Below are 18,095 nucleotides of genomic sequence, written 5' to 3' on the forward strand. Positions count from 1 at the left end.
TATCCAGCATACATCTAGAGTATTAAGTTCATGAAAATAGAGTAACGCCTTAAGCAAGATGACATGATGTAGAGGGATAAACTCATGCAATATGATGAAACCCCCATCTTGTTATCCTCGATGGCAACAATACAATACGTGCGTCACTGGGAAAGGACACCGCAAGATTGAACCCAAAGCTAAGCACTTCTCCCATTGCAAGAAAGATCAATCTAGTAGGCCAAACCAAACTGATAATTCGAAGAGACTTGCAAAGATAACCAATCATACATAAAAGAATTCAGAGAAGATTCAAATATTGTTCATAGATAGACTTGATCATAAACCCACAATTCATCGGTCTCAACAAACACATCGCAAAAAGAAGATTACATCGAATAGATCTCCACAAGAGAGGGGGAGAACATTGTATTGAGATCCAAAAAGAGAGAAGAAGCCATCTAGCTAATAACTATGGACCCGAAGGTCTGAGGTAAACTACTCACACTTCATCGAAGGGGCTATGGTGATGATGTAGAAGCCCTCCGTGATCGATGCCCCCTCCGGCGGAGCTTCGGAACAGGCCCCAAGATGGGATCTCGTGGATACAGAAAGTTGCGGCGGTGGAATTAGGGTTTTGGCTCCGTATCTGATAGTTTGGGGGTACGTAGGTATATATAGGAGGAAGGAGTACGTCAGTGGAGCAACAGGGGCCCCACGAGGGTGGAGGGCGCGCCTGGGGGGGTAGGCGCGCCCCCTACCTCGTGGCCTCCTCCTTTGTTTCTTGACGTAGGGTCCAAGTCTCCTGGATCATGTTCGGTGAGAAAATCACGTTCCCGAAGGTTTCATTCCGTTTGGACTCCGTTTGATATTCCTTTTCTTCGAAACCCTAAAATAGGCAAAAAAAACAGCAATTCTGGGTTGGGCCTCCAGTTAATAGGTTAGTCCCAAAAATAATATAAAAGTGGATAATAAAGCCCAATAATGTCCAAAATAGTAGATAATATAGCATGGAGCAATCAAAAATTATTGATACGTTGGAGATGTATCAAGCATCCCCAAGCTTAATTCCTGCTCGTCCTCGAGTAGGTAAATGATAAAAACAGAATTTTTGATGTGGAGTGCTACTTGGCATAATTTTAATGTAATTCTTCTTAATTGTGGTATGAATATTCAGATCCTAAAGATTCAAGATAAAAGTTTAATATTGACATAAAAATAATAATACTTCAAGCATACTAACAAAGCAATCATGTCTTCTCAAAATAATATGGCCAAAGAAACTTATCCCTACAAAATCATATAGTCTGGCTATGCTCTATCTTCATCACACGAAGTATTTAAATCATGCACAACCCCGATGACAAGCCAAGCAATTGTTTCATACTTTTGAAATTTTCAAACTTTTTCAATCTTCACGCAATACATGAGCGTGAGCCATGGATATAGCACTATAAGTGGAATAGAATGGTGGTTGTGGAGAAGACAAAAAGGGAGAAGATAGTCTCACATCAACTAGGCGTATCAACGGGCTATGGAGATGCCCATCAATAGATATGAATGTGAGTGAGTAGGGATTGTCATGCAACGGATCCCCTAGAGCTATAAGTATATGAAAGCTCAACAAAAGAAACTAAGTGGGTGTGCATCCAACTTTCTTGCTCATGAAGACCTAGGGCATTTTGAGAAAGCCCATCATTTGAATATACAAGCCAAGTTCTATAATGAAAAATTCCCACTAGTATATGAAAGTGATAACATAGGAGACTCTCTATCATGAATATCATAGTGCTACTTTGAAGCACAAGTGTGGTAAAAGGATAGTAACATTGTCCCTTCTATCTTTTTCTCTCATTTTTTTATTTGGGTCTTTTCTCTCTTTTTTATGGCCTCTTTTCTTTCTTTCTTTCTTTTATTTTTAGTATGGAGTCTCATCCCGACTTGTGGGGGAATCATAGTCTCCATCATCCTTTCCTCACTGGGATAATGCTCTAATAATGATGATCATCACACTTTTATTTTCTTACAACACAACAATTACAACTCGATACTTAGAACAAATTATGACTCTATATGAATGCCTCCGGCGGTGTACCGGGATATGCAATGAATCAAGAGTGACATGTATGAAATAATTATGAATGGTGGCTTTGCCACAATACTATGTCAACTACATGATCATGCTAAGAAATTTGACAATGATGGAGTGTGTCATAATAAACGGAACGGTGGAAAGTTGCATGGAAATATATCTCGGAATGGCTATGGAAATGCCATAATAGGTAGGTATGGTGGCTGTTTTGAGGAAGGTATATGGTGGGTGTACGATACCGGCGAAAGGTGCGCGGTATTAGAGAGGCTAGCAATGGTGGAAGGAAGGAAAGTGCATATAATCCATGGACTCAACATTAGTCATAAAGAACTCATGTACTTATTGCAAATATCTACAACTTATAAAAGCAAAGTATTACGCGCATGCTCCTAGGGGGATATATTGGTAGGAAAAGACCATCGCTCGTCCCCGACCGCCACTCATAAGGAAGACCATCAAAAAATAAATCATGCTTCGACTTCATCACATAACGGTTCACCATACGTGCATGCTACAGGAATCACAAACTTTAACACAAGTATTTCTCAAATTCACAACTACTCAACTAGCATAACTTTAATATCACCATCTTCATATCTCAAAATAATAACCAAGCATCAAACTACTCATAGCATTCAACACACTCATAAGAAAGTTTTTACTATTCTTGAATTCCAAGCATATTAGGATTATTTAAGAAAATTAACATGCTATTTAAGACTCTCAAAATAATCTAAGTGAAGCATGAGAGATCAATAGTTTCTATAAAACAAATCCACCATCGTGCTCTAAAAGATATAAGTGAAGTACTAGAGCAAAACTATATAACTCAAAAAGATATAAGCGAAGCACATAGAGTATTCTAACAAATTCCAAATCATGTATGGCTCTCTCAAAAGATGTGTACAGAAAGTATGATTGTGGTAAACTAAAAAGCAAAGACTCAAATCATACAAGACGCTCCAAGAAAAACACATATCATGTGGTGAATAAAAATATAGCTCCAAGTAAAGTTACCGATAGAAGTAGACGAAAAGAGGGGATGCCTTCCAGGGAATCCCCAAGCTTTGGCTTTTAGGTGTCCTTAGATTATCTTGGGGGTGCCATGGGAATCCCCAAGCTTAGGCTCTTGCCAGTCCTTGTTCCATAATCCATCAAATCTTTACCCAAAACTTGAAAACTTCACAACACAAAACTTAAAGTACAAAATCCCGTGAGCTCCATTAGTGAAAGAAAACAAAAGACCACTTCAAGGTACTGTAATGAACTCATTATTTATTTATATTGGTGTTAAAACTAATGTATTCCAACTTCTCTATGGTTTATAAACTATTTTACTAGCCATAGATTCATCAAAATAAGCAAACAACACACGAAAAACAGAATCTGTCAAAAACAGAACAGTCTGTAGTAATCTGTAGCTAGCGCAAGATCTGGAACCCCAAAATTCCAAAATAAAACGCTGGAGGTGAAGAATTTATATATTAATCATCTGAAAAAATAATTAACTAAATAGCTCTTTCCAAATAAAAATGGCAGCAGTTCTCATGAGCGCTAAAGTTTCTGTTTTTCACAGCAAGATATCAAGACTTTCCCCAAGTCTTCCCAATGGTTCTACTTGGCACAAACATTAATTAAACACAAAAAACACAACCTAAACAGAGGCTAGATAAATTATTTATTACTAAACAGGAGAAAAAAATCAAGAAATAAAAATAAAATTGGGTTGCCTCCCAACAAGCGCTATCGTTTAACGCCCCTAGCTAGGCATAAAAAGCAAGGATAGAACTAGGTATTGCCATCTTTGGTTGGTAATTATTCAATGAGGCATATACCATCTTTAGGAATTTCTTTCTTTTTATTAATTAACAAACTTTTAGGCACAAGATCGAAAAATTCGTTTATAACAAATGGTTCCTCAATGATAGCAAAAAGATTGGGATGAATACTTATAGATTTGAGATCCGCAATTTCCTTACTAGAGGATTCACCCTTATTTTTAAGAACATACATAAGCTTGGCAATTTTAGTGGGAGGACTTGGAGTATTCTTTATGGAAAAAAATCGGTTCCCAAGTTGGTAATAATACCCTCAAGTTTATCGATTCTGGTGGAATCCTGATTTATTTCCTTATTAACTATGGGTTCTTTCTCTTTAATATTTTTCAAAGTGACTCCTACTTTAGATCCATATTGAGAGATTCAGTTGTGGATCTTTTTATCCAAATTTTGAATTAACTCTATGGTAGAACCTTATTCTCAATAATTTCGAGCCTTTGCATTACATGCTCCGAAGTTAATACAGTCCCATTAACCAAAAGAGGGGGTGAGCCAAACAAATCTATCATAGCATTATAAGAATCAAAAGTATGGCTACCCAAGAAGTTCCCTCCGGTAATAGTATCAAGGACATATCTGTGCCAAGGAGTAGCGCCTACATAAAAATTGCGAAGAAGAACGGAAGTAGATTGCTTCCTGGTAGATCTATTTTGAGCATTGCAAATTCTATACCAAGCATCTTTTAGATTTTCTCCCTTCCTTTGCATAAAATTTAGAATTTCATTCTCGAAAGACAACGGAGAAGATAAGGGACTAGCCATAACGACAAGCAAACGGAAGAGGGCCGAATGGCAAAAGAGAGGGAGGATAGAGAGAGAGGGCGAATAAAACGGCAAGGGTGAAGTGGGGGAGAGGAAAACAGGAGGCAAATGGCAAATAATGTAATGCGGGAGATAAGGATTGTGATGGGTACTTGGTATATTGACTTCTGCATAGACCTCCCCGGCAACGGCACCAGAAATCCTTCTTTCTACCTCTTGAGCACTGCATTGGTTTTCCCCGAAGAGGAAGGGATGATGCAGCAAAGTAGCGTAAGTATTTCCCTCAGTTTTTGAGAACCAAGGTATCAATCCAGTAGGAGGCTACGCGCGAGTCCCTCGCACCTGCACAAAACAAATAAATCCTCGCAACCAACGCGATAAAGGGTTGTCAATCCCTACACAGCCACTTACGAGAGTGAGATCTAATAGATATGATAAGATAATATTTTTGGTATTTTTATGATAAAGATGCAAAGTAAAATAAAAGCAAAGTAAAAAGCAAAGGAAATTACTAAGTATTGGAAGATTAATATGATGAAGATAGACCCGGGGGGCATAGGTTTCACTAGTGGCTTCTCTCAAGAGCATAGATATTTTACGGTGGGTGAACGAATTACTGTTGAGCAATTGACAGAATTGAGCATAGTTATGAGAATATCTAGGTATGATCATGTATATAGGCATCACGTCCGAGACAAGTAGACCGACTCTTGCATGCATCTACTACTATTACTCCACTCATCGACCGCTATCCAGCATGCATCTAGAGTATTAAGTTCATGAAAACAGAGTAACGCCTTAAGCAAGATGACATGATGTAGAGGGATAAACTCATGCAATATGATGAAAACCCCATCTTGTTATCCTCGATGGCAACAACACAATACTTGCCTTGCTGCCCCTACTGTCACTGGGAAAAGACACCACAAGATTGAACCCAAAGCTAAGCACTTCTCCCATTGCAAGAAAGATCAGTCTAGTAGGCCAAACCAAACTGATAATTCGAAGAGACTTGCAAAGATAACCAATCATACATAAAAGAATTCAGAGAAGATTCAAATATTGTTCATAGATAGACTTGATCATAAACCCACAATTCATCGGTCTCAACAAACACATCGCAAAAAGAAGATTACATCGAATAGATCTCCAAAAGAGAGGGGGAGAACATTGTATTGAGATCCAAAAAGAGAGAAGAAGCCATCTAGCTAATAACTATGGACCCGAAGGTCTGAGGTAAAAACTACTCACACTTCATCAAGGGCTATGGTGTTGATGTAGAAGCCCTCCGTGATCGGATGCCCCCTCCGCGAGCTCCGAACAGGCCCCAAGATGGGATCTCGTCGATACAGAAAGTTGCGGAGGTGGAATTAGGGTTTTGGCTCCGTATCTGATCGTTTGGGGGTACGTAGGTGTTGGGGAACGTAGTAATTTCAAAAAAAATCCTACGCACACGCAAGATCATGGTGATGCATAGCAACGAGAGGGGAGAGTGTTGTCTATGTACTCTCGTAGACCGTTTGCGGAAGCGTTATATCAACGCGGTTGATTTAGTCGTACGTCTTCACGATCCGACCGATCAAGTACCGAAAGCACGGCACCTCTGAGTTCTGCACACGTTCGGCTCGGTGACGTCCTCGCCTTCTCGATCTAGCAAGAGGGCGAAGTAGTAGATGAGTTCGGCAGCACGACGGCGTGGTGACGGTGTTGGTGAAGAAGAATCTCCGCAGGGCTTCGCCTAAGCATTACGAAAACTATGACGGAGGATAAACTAGAGGGGACAGGGTTGCCGGCACACGGCTTGGTGTTTCTTGATGTGTCTTTGGTGCTAGCCCTACCCCTCTATTTATAAGTTGAGCCCTCGGGTCGAAACTTGGAGTAAAAGCCTCCTCAAAGTCGGTTTCACCCGAAAGGCAAGAGTCCTTCTCGGACTCCAGGGCTAGACGCTAGGGTTCCCGGCGTCTACCCCCTAGACACCAGGGTTCCTGGCATCTAGCCTCTAGTCTCCACAAAACTTCCTTTTGCACTTTCCAAAAGCCTTGTGGGCTTTCCCCTTTGGCCTAGATAAAGTGTTCTCGTGCCCAAACATTTCGGGAAACATCCGGAACCCCTTCCGGTGAATTCCGGAACCCTTCCGGAGATCAAACACTACTATCCCATATATCAAACTTTATCTCCGGACCATTCCGGAGTTCCTCATCATGTCCGTGATCTCATCCCGGACTCCGAACAACATTCGGTCATCAACATACATAACTCATATAGTACTATATAGTCAATGAACGTTAAGCGTGCGGACCCTACGGGTTCGAGAACTATGTGGACATGACCGAGACACTTCTCTGGTCAATAACCAATAGCGGGACCTGGATGCCCATATTGGCTCCTACATATTCTACGAAGATCTTTATCGGTCAAACGCATAACAACATACGTTGTTCCCTTTGTCATCGGTATGTTACTTGCCCGAGATTCGATCGTCGGTATCCAATACCTAGTTCAATCTCGTTACCGGCAAGTCTCTTTACTCGTTTTGTAATACATCATCCCGCAACTAACTCATTAGTTGAATGCTTGCAAGGCTTATAGTGATGTGCATTACCGAGTGGGCCCAGAGATACCTCTCCGACAATCGGAGTGACAAATCCTAATCTCGAAATACGCCAACCCAACAAGTACCTTTGGAGACACCTGTAGAGCACCTTTATAATCACCTAGTTACATTGTGACATTTGGTGGCACACAAAGTGTTCCTCCGGTAAACGGGAGTTACATAATCTCATAGTCATAGGAACATGTATAAGTCATGAAGAAAGCAATAGCAACAAACTAAACGATCAAGTGCTAAGCTAACGGAATGGGTCAAGTCAATCACATCATTCTCCTAATGATGTGATCCCGTTAATCAAATGACAACTCATGTCTATGGTTAGGAAACATAACCATCTTTGATCAATGAGCTAGTCAAGTAGAGGCATACTAGTGACACTCTGTTTGTCTTTGTATTCACACATGTATTATGTTTCCGGTTAATACAATTCTAGCATGAATAATAAACATTTATCATGATATAAGGAAATAAATAATAACTGTATTATTGCCTCTTGGCCATATTTCCTTCAGTAGGTATATATAGGAGGAAGGAGTATGTCGGCGGAGCAACAGGGGGCCCACAAGGGTGGAGGGCGCGCCTGGGGGGTAGGCGCGCCCCCTACCTCGTGGCCTCCTCCTTTGTTTCTTGACGTAGGGTCCAAGTCTCCTGGATCATGTTCTGTGAGAAAATCAAGTTCCCGAAGGTTTCATTCTGTTTGGACTCCGTTTGATATTCCTTTTCTTCGAAACCCTAAAATAGGCAAAAAAACAGCAATTCTAGGCTGGGCCTCCGGTTAATAGGTTAGTCCCAAAAATATTATAAAAGTGGATAATAAAGCCCAATAATGTCCAAAACAGTAGATAATATAGCATGGAGCAATCAAAAATTATAGATACGTTGGAGACGTATCACCGTCCCTATTGGGCTGGGCCCTTCCCCATAAGGCCCCACCGTCGGGGCATAAGCGCCCTCTTGCTACCCATATGCAAGGCGCCGTCTTAGCCTTGCCTTCCCAGGATCGCTCCCACACCTGTCACGTTCGTGATCGGCCTCCTCAACTGTGTATCGATCAAAAGGCAGGGCGAGAGCCCCCAACCGACGGGAGTAGTTACGTCCAGTATGTCCCCCCCTTCGATTCCCGACATGCTATCATACCCCAGGGTGGGTTGGAGCGGGTCGAGTCCGTATCACCGTGGAACAACTGCAGCGTCGGATCTGATATATCTACTCGGCAATTCATTGGTGACTTCACGGTCGCCAAAGAAGCCCCAAGAAGCATCAAACATTTCCGATGATATCCATGGAGCTATTTTGAGATAGCAAGCACTAGCTCCCAGTGTGACTTCATAAAAAGCAATAAAAGATAAGATCGAAGAAAATTAAATGCACGTGGTGGTCATTATAGTGGTTCCTTCAGATCCTAGAAAACGTCCGAAAAAACCGGCTATGGAACTACCGAGCAAAGGCAAAAAGACAATAAGTAGATACATAAGATCGAGTCTCTTAAAAAAAAATCAGACAATGTTCAAGCGGCCTGTCATTGAGACAAAAACGTGTTAAGCATATAAGCACTTTCGACTTGATTTGCAGTGGTCAGTTACGCAAGATGGGAAGAGAGTTTCCTTCTTCAGAGTCCTTTTATCCCAATATTAAGGATAATATGTGGGCCTTTACTGAAAGAAGATGGTTGATCCCCTTGCCGACTCATTCCATCCTCCCCCCGGTGGGTCATCCTCTTATTCACTCTCACGAGCAAAGAAGAAGAGAGACAACATTCAAGCCAGAAATGGACTGAGGTATGAGACGATAAAGGTAAAGAGAAGGGGCCGTCGTTGGTGCATAACAGATCTTTCCTATCTACGATCTTTCTCGGTGCATAAGCGAGGCTTTGCGGTTGAAGTACCACATAAGCAATAAAGCCAATAGACCTTGAATAGCCTGTACGAAATAACTTGTGAAGAGGATTTACTAGAGTCTAAAAATCTTTTACGCAAGTTGGCACAGCGCTTTCAATCAATCTCGCTCATCTGGTCTGCCCGGTCAAATCAACGATCATGCCCCCCTTATTCTAGCGGAGGAACAGCTTCATCAGATTCATTCCCTTCCTAATCCGCCTTCAAGCCTTGTTCCTTCTTCCGCTTCATCTATCGTAAAATTCTATATGCCACAAATAGAGTAGAAAGAAATCCTAGCGGTCACTGATATTGAATCCAGAGGAAGAAGCAGCTCCCCGAAGGAATCCTTCTAACTACCACCTACCTACCTCCCACTTTTGTTCGGACAAGGCGAGTTTCCTAAGATTCACCCACTGTGGATACACAAAGCGTTCTTCCCATTGGTAAATCTGATTCTTGCAAATCAACATCGGACTTAGAAGCTTCATGGGGTCTGGTCTCGCCATTTGGCAATTTAAGCCAAACAAAATATAGTACAGAGGTTATAACCAATACACAAGCAGGCGTGAACCAGTCAGAAATTAGAATGGAGAAGTAGACACAGAAGAGGAGGTGTTGGGACAGTATCGATAGCGCCTTTTCACTTATGCAAGGAGTGATTGTGAGAGAATACATAACATAGGTGAAAGCTAAAAGGCATATATGACACGCTCAGCCCAATGGAAGTGATTTGAAACTGCCGTTTCTTTAGAATTCGATTAAGAATAAGAACATAGACCGCTTCTAGAAAAAGAGATGTGCCCTCTTCTCTATCTGTAGATTCAGCAGCAACATGCTGGTTCCTTTTGTCATAATACCTAACGGCTGTGGGCAGAATGAATGAAAAAGCAGATGAAAGACACTATACATACCAATAGAATGAGAAATATAGAATAAAGCTAGGTGACGTCACGGCATTTTAGAACCAATTTCTTCTTTTGCTTTTCACCAACCTTCATGTACAATCTTATTTCGTATTGGAGTACAGCCTATCGTAGGCCCAGCAAAGGAAAGACGGAAAGCAAGCATTAAGTGAAGAAGCAAGGTCCAAACAAAGTAGTGAAAGATTGACATTGAAGAGCTTCTCCATGTCTATATCTGTCCGATGGGCCAAGTTCAAAGGAAATGGCTTCTCTACTGCATCAAAAAACCAATCCAAGCCTGAAAAGGAGAGTTGCGGTTAACGATTCCTATAAATTGAGAAATAATCATGTTATTCATGCCCAAGGATAAAGTAGATGGAACCAGTTCTCTAACCTTCTTTTTGTTGTAGATACTACATAAAGTTTACCTGCCTTGTAAGGCTTTTGTAGGATTGATCAAATTTTCTTTTTCTCGTTCTATCTCAGAGTATCCATTCATTCGATCTTGCTATCCACTCTCAATTGAATCTCTTCTCTGTTGTCGACAGGTGTGTCCGCATCAGGACCAGAATCACGGTCTAGTACCTTCGTACTCGAATACCTCATACTTTATTAATTAGGAAGTGAAGTAGGGAAGTGTTTCCTATTCAAAGTACAGTGCCTTTGGTACATTGGTGCATTGGGGATTTCTAGGTAGCAGGTCGGTTGAGTGAGGGCTCCATCCATAACAGATATAGCTAGCGCACAGGATCTCCCTTCTGCGAACAAAAGGACAAAAGAGCCGGGTCGGGCGTTGATTCGCTGTTGCTATCAGTCAGTCTACTCGTGCCTGCTGGTTACTTTCTCGATCGATGGAATTGGTGATTCAAAAACCTAACATCCGTAAGGAGTCTCAATCGTAGCTCACTCGTTGCCTTACTCCCCCACGAGATCACACTAAATACAATAGGTGTGTGATCTACTAGATTCTTATATAATCAATTTATAACCTTAGTTGATAGACAGGAACCAGCATCCCAAAACAAAAAAGGGGGGTGAAGGTTATTTTGTACCAATGAAGATGGATTTATCTCTCGAGCTGCTCAAAGATCTTTAAGTGTCTTACGAGGAAGACTTGATCATGATCCATATCCAACCTTCTCCCATCTGCTTCTGTCTCTAAAGATTAGAGTCATCGACGCGATTCAAGTCTAGTGCTGGTAAAATCCTGTTGTCCAGTTCAGGAAAGCAAGTGATTGATTAGTTCCATTGGTCTATTGGCTTCAGCTTCTAGTCTACCTCATTTCTATCAAAATGATCTGGTGTCTATGTCCATTCCTGAGGTTGGTAAACCCTATATCTATTGCAAATGAGCTTTTCGGAAGGGACAACTTGTAATCCACGACTTACTCCTACGAGGATTCTGGTGGAGTGCTTTTCACATATAGATAGGTCGGGACGAAGAAGCTCCGTAGTCAACTAATAGATAGAAAAATCACAGTAACCTTTTTCCAACAGTTTCACCATGATAAGAACAACCTTGTCATACATGATAATTATGGGCTTTCTTCCTCCTTCTTTATAGTCTACAGTTCAATCTGCCAAGTCCGATTCATCTTTTTCCAACCCTTCCTCAATTGGCAGTTTCAAGGTAAGAGTTTCCGTTTCTTAGAAAGCCACTTCTCTAAGCATGCATGCCGACATAGGTGTCGCGGTAATCATAGAAGTTTGATTGTTGTGTGGTAAGGGGTCAGTCAACCAATTGTTAAGGGGTAAGGCTAAGCTCTCTTTCTCGTTAAGAAAGCGTTCCATCCTAAGAGATCAGCATCATACTAAGGATCACTGTGTCGAGCAAGGTCCGAAGGGATTTGAATTCCACCGATTCCTAGGTAAAAAGATTAGTGGCAACACCACCATTCGAAAGAATGAGCACCTGTCATGCATGAAAAGAGCAAGCTGCCGGACTGATTTCGCAGAGGACCAAGAACCTCAAATTCCCCTCCTGCTGATCCTGGCACGGAAACAGGAGTTATCTGAACCGAGCACTTCCCGTCGACAGGAGAACCCGAGTGCAACCAGATAAGAGTTCGCTTTCGAAAGACGACAATGGCAAGTCTCAATCAACTGTCATTAGATCAATAGTAAACAGGAGATTGATTTGCGTATCATGGATCGAGCATGCAATAGAATGCTCGAACTACACTCTCCTAGCCTCAGGCCTATGGTCCATCCAAGGACAGAGTTGTAATCAGCGCCTTTCTCAGATCTTCAGATAGACAGAATTCGTCATACATGCTTAGCCATCTCGCCCGAGGGACCCTTCCCCATAGTCCCGGCATTTCTAGTTCTGGCTAACCAAGGCACGAAAGGAAGCACTCTCAATCAAGACCTAAAAGCACACCCTCGAACCGGCATTCGAGATACCAAAAGAAAAGGATGTTTTTTTATACAAGAGCTCCTGCCTTTCACTTTCATAGGAACCCAGTCTTGTTCGAGTCAATCTTATTGATGGTTAGAAGCAAAGTTCACGCTTTGCTCTAAACTGAGGTCTAGATAGTAGATAATAGAGAGGAGGGCTAAATCCAGGTTAATGTCCCGTCGCTCAATCCATCTATTTTTCTTTCATGCTAGTGAACTCTGGCAGTTGGAGGAGGGAAAGGAGCATACTTTTCTTACGCAAATAGAAAGTGCGAACAAAGTAGTCAACTTACTGAATCACCATTGTTAATCGGTTTTGAAGCGCTCGATGGGCGTAGTTCGTCATCATCCTCTATTGGCCTTGTATCGACCAAGGGAAAAAGAAGGAAAGAATCTCTGAGCGAGAGTGCCAAGATGGGAACCTATTCTTCGATCAACTACCGTGCTTCTTATATTTTTTCAATACTGCGAGCCAAAGGCATGCTGCTATTTAGTCACAGTCACATGCTCACCCTTGACTCTATAAATAAAACCAGTAGCTTGGCCTGGCGAGTATAGTTCCCTGGTGCCAGGCCCTCAATAAAGTCCATCGTGGCCATATCCCATGGTTTCTCTTTCTTAATGCTGACCCCAATGTTGATCGACCGTGCTTATTATGATATTTTATTCAATTCATACCACTCAAAGCCCAGGCCATTGGCTGCGCTGCTTTCTGCAACTCATAGTCACAAAACCTTATTAATCTAAGTGATTTCTTGTCAACGGATCGCTACCGCTTATAAGAACGGATGCGGAAATGGGACACCTGAAGGTGAAACAAGAGACTCATACCCATGGTCATCTGATTGATCTACTCAGCTTCAGTACTAAAATGAAAATGCCAAAGGCACAACAAAAGACGTTTTGTCTGCTCTAGATGAGGTAAGAGCGAATGATCTTTTTCATGATTTCCATCGTAAGAAGATTGACTTGTAGAAGTCTAAAAATGGGGAGCAAAGGAAGAGGCAGGCTGAGCTGACTCTTGTTCAATATCATTCTCATGATGTGTGGTGCAAAGAGAAAATTCTTGTGGAAATCCCTTCTTTCTAGCTTGATAAATTTCTGTAAGAATGAAGCTAGTGACATTAAACTTCTGGCTCTTCATTATGAAGTCAACTACATGACAAGACCCTTTATTCCAAGTAGATTGCATCTGCATTCCCTTTTGAATCAATAAGGTATTGACTGGTTGTTTTCACCTTTCGAACGAAGGCCACTACTCTTTGGAAAAGGTCCACGAGTCGAATCAGTAAGATTTCATCAAGAAGATTTATCACCACACTGGCATGCTATTTCATTGTTTTGTTATCTAGCCGGGCTAGAGAAGAGCTATCGCCATCATCAAACAAAGAAGACAAGGACTGGTCAAAAGAGAGGAGGGACCACATTCTCGAATCCCCTCATGGAAAATGCCCCACCTCTATCAAATTGGTATTCATCTCGAAGGAAAATAAGAGAGTTTTGTTTTGCCACAATGAGTAAACAACAAGTTTGATTTTGAAAAAGACCATTCATTTTTTGGGATAGTTTGCCAAGGAAAGTCGTACGAAGGCAAAGTGGGCAATGGGAAAAGGTAGCTTTAAACCTCGTTTCAGTACCAATATTCCCTCCTTCAAGGGCATATGAAGGAGCTCCTATTGCTTAAGAAAGTACATCAGAAATAAAGTCTTCGGGTAGATGAGGTCACCGATTAGCCCGCTGAGCTGCTCTGTCCCCTCTACCGGGATGGGATGGTTTATGCGCTTGTCCCGATGAAGCTTAGGATCTGATAGAAACACGGGGTCAACTAAGGAAAAAAAAATGGGAACCTTTGCATGATGCGCCTTCCTCAGGATGTGCGCTCTCTTTTCAGGATTTAGAATGACGACACAGCCTGGAGGTCTTTCGTCTACTTCTTCTGTCCAGGCCGGTTTGTATTCCCATCATCCCTTTCCGCATCGTCCTTCTCTATTGGGGGCTCCCAACACCTCAGCCACACATCTTTTTTGTTTGCTCCCCATTTTATTCTCTAAGGAACCCTCTCCTTAATGAGCGTAGATTGATGGAGATGGCTTTTGTACCGGTCAATCTTTATATCCTTTCTGGCATAGTTTTGTAAAAGATCGGCAGGTGAGCCGTCCTTTCTCCTCTGTCGTGGTTCATGCATTCTTCCTTTTTGGAAAGCGGATAGGGATCGGGTGAATTAGAGAATAGACAGACGTACGTTGGCATTTCAGCCTTTCTTCTCCTTTTAGGGCCTATCCGAAAGAGAATCCAGTACCTCTTGGTCCTAAATATCAGAATAGGACGCGCAACAATGGAACAACAAGAGAAAGACCGCTCCAAACTAAATCACAGTAGAAGTTATGGCCACTCAGGCTGGACCAAAACAGCAAGCGAAAGGTCTCCGAAAGTCCTACATTAGCACCAAGCCATCCCCCAAGGGAGGGTATAACAGAGTGTGGTAAAATCCAGTTGCTAACGCTCCCGGTTGTGGGTTCTTCACAATTAGCAGGGCTTCTATTCTAGTACAGAGATCACCACTTGTTATGCCAGGGTCTCTTTTTTCAAGTTGGTTACTGTCTTGTTGAGCAACGTTTAACCAGCAATCTCCGCTTATTATGGTGGCCTCTAACAGGTCGGGAGAGTACTAAAAATCTGGCTCTTACGCCTCGCAAGATTGAACATCTGCGAAAGTCATCTCGAAGCTTTGAATCTCGAGAGAAAGTCTTGCCTACCAATGACTTATTTCACGGAATAAGAATGCCTACTGTACTAGCGTCTTTCTTGACTCCATTAACTCAGTTTACAGAAAGGAATCTGTTCAGTCCAGTAAGAAGGAATAGAGAAGAAGAAAGTCACTCATCAACTCCTACTTTGGTTATTGAGACTTGCCCGCGTATCTGACCATTGTGTACCTATTCCCTAGCCTAAGTAGCTTACCCACTGTCCTGATAACTGTCCGTCAATCCGGCAGCTTGCCCTACTGCCTATTGACACTACTGTCCTAAGTATCCTACTCATATACCCAAGGTCAAAGACTTTGCAGGGCAACAAACTGATTTCAGAATTGCTTAACTTTTGAGAGCTAATATCGAGGAGTAGTAAGCCAGCCCACCACAAGATGAATGAGTGATCCTCTCCTATGCCGACTTACTAGCCAGGTTGAGCCTTTGAGCCATAAGAGGAGGGAGAATCTGGTTGATTTTCCAGGGAATGATTATATGGATTTCAAGGAGGATATTGTTACCTTCATCGGATTGATTGATAACTGGTCGTTGATTGACAACTACTGCTTTTTCTAGTGAGAAAGGAAGGAGGAAGGGGATCTCAACAAGCCATGGATATATAGCCTATAGTCGAGTCCACAAAGAAGACGGTTTCAAAGCTCGAGGAGCATATTTGTGAGGCTGATCCCTAATTGCAGAGCTTCATGTGACGAACAACGAAACTCCATTTCTTCAAACACAAACATGTGGCACCGACAAAAGTTTGACTTTGACTGTGTTTTTTGGTCTATGAAGATTCTACTTATACCCTATGATGGAACATTTTGAAAATATGTTCAACGGGGTCTTAAGAAAGGCAAATTTCAGGCCTTTTTAAGATCATCTCGCTAATCGAAAGATGAAGGATAGCGAACATTAGATGGCTAGTGGCCCTATGCAAACAAAGAAGAGGGATGCCTAACCAATTGATCCTAAAAGATCTTATTTGAGATAGGTCAGATTGGACTTAGTGGCCAACATTAGGGATGGTAGAGTCAATATGGGATGTGGAATTCCAGGAAATGTTCTTATCCGCGCTCACTGATAATGTGAACCTGGTCCTTAGTTTCCTCCAACTGATTCCTATTTTTGAGCCTTTTTCAGTAAGTCCTTAATAGCTAAAAATGCTTTGACTCTAAGGGTTACCTTGGTACCTTTATTCGGATATGCTTCTTTTCGGACAGGAGGGGCAGATTGACATTCAGGCAATGGCACATGGATTCTATTGAGAAGGGCTGGCTGCTCTCGACGACGGGGTGGGGGAATGAGATGCTGGGAGATGGAAGTGAAAGAAGAACTGTTGATCGAACGGTGGTTTGGGTCTTGCCTTTTAGGATTCGGATTCCTATTGAATTGACTTTGCCTTTGCCGAGGAGCAGAAACCGGGCCCTTTGATTTGATCCAGTGAGTGACGTTACGAGCAGAAGCCTCGACAAGTTGAATGTGGAACGGAAACAAGGATGACATTATTAAATATATCCTTCTTTCTTGTGCTTTGCCTTTCCTGTTTTCCATACCTTTCGTAGTAGTTACTCGCCACTAGAAACAGGATTCATGAATTCAAACTAAAAGCAAAGGTATCGCTAATTCCATTTCAGTGGAAATATAGGGATGAAAGTTTCTCTCCTACTGATTTCGATTGCACATCTAATGAAAATATATGCACATAAATGTTCAAAAGCAAGGCTATCCCCTTTGCCGTTACCGAGGATCTATCTTTGTCCCTTGATTCTAAACCGAGGAAAGTGTGCGCTCGACCTCCTGGAAGGAATGCAATTATTCGCTTTGTAGTCCTCGTATGAATTCGCTATCGCTACGAACCGTGGGAGTCATTGAGTTCGGAGATACCGTTGTAGGAAAACAAACAAGTGAAAGAAGCCCTCATACACTCATCTTTCCCCACCAAACCAACAAGTAGTAGGTTGGTGGGCCTCGGTATCTCTATTTGCTAAGATGGATACCTACACCACTCAATAGTTCCAATTCATTTTTTATCCCATAGGAAAGAAAATGCTTCCAGCATTTTTGGACTTTCCTCCGCAGTCATACGACGATCTTCACAACCTTCCACCGGAGGCTTGTTTCTGTTTTCTTCCTTCGCCATCGTTGCTTCTTGAATCATATTTTGGAATATTCTTTAGGTGCAATTAAACATGTTCGCATCCCGCGGGAAGCAAAAAGCCAGAAATAGAATTTCCTCTGGTTTAAGAACCAAAACGAGTTTATCCAGATTTGGTACCAAACCCGGGGAAAACCCTAAATGAATTCTTAAAAAATCGATATAAGCAGGGTTATAGGAATCCTGAGATTCCCTCCCTCCACTTTGGAGGATAAGCTTCTTCTATGGCTATGGCCAAAAGGAGAAATAGTCATGTTCATTATATGGCTATGGCCAAAAGGAGAAAAGGGTGCGATGAGTCTCATCCGTGTAATATTTTGGAATTCCTCTTCCAACTCGTCCCGGAATGGGCGTTATGGCAAAGAACAAGAAGAAAAAGACAGAAGGAATTTGTCCAATAGTAACAAATGGTGCCTCCACAGGTTGACATCCGATCCAACCTACTAGTAAGCAATCCGCCAAAAGCAACCAAAATATTCCTTGGTGAATCAGTCGAAAACTTGAACTACACACATACATTTCTTTAAAAAAAGGTAAAGCCAAGAGAGATATAAAAACTGGTGCTATTGCGGCTACACCTCCTGCTTTGCCAGGTATACTGTGAAGAATGGCATGGATCGGTAGGAAATACCATTCCGGCACAATATGGGGCGTGGTGGGCATCGGATTAGCAGGTATATCATTGTCGGGATGCCCCAAAACATTAGGAGCAAAAAAATCCAAATGGAAAAAA

The 18,095-nt window shown here is 42.0% G+C and overlaps 1 long non-coding RNA gene across 1 annotated transcript; it reads left to right on the forward strand.

Moving 5' to 3' along the window:
• The first annotated feature begins 12,466 nt into the window (after nt 1-12,466).
• LOC125550999 lies at nt 12,467-17,731 on the forward strand. The gene is made up of 3 exons (XR_007302159.1): nt 12,467-12,477; nt 14,611-14,612; nt 17,651-17,731. It is a non-coding gene; the product is annotated as an uncharacterized LOC125550999 (long non-coding RNA).
• The last annotated feature ends 364 nt before the right edge of the window (nt 17,732-18,095 follow it).

The sequence above is a fragment of the Triticum urartu genome, chromosome 1 (assembly GCF_003073215.2).
Source record: "Triticum urartu cultivar G1812 chromosome 1, Tu2.1, whole genome shotgun sequence".
Lineage (NCBI taxonomy): Eukaryota > Viridiplantae > Streptophyta > Magnoliopsida > Poales > Poaceae > Triticum > Triticum urartu.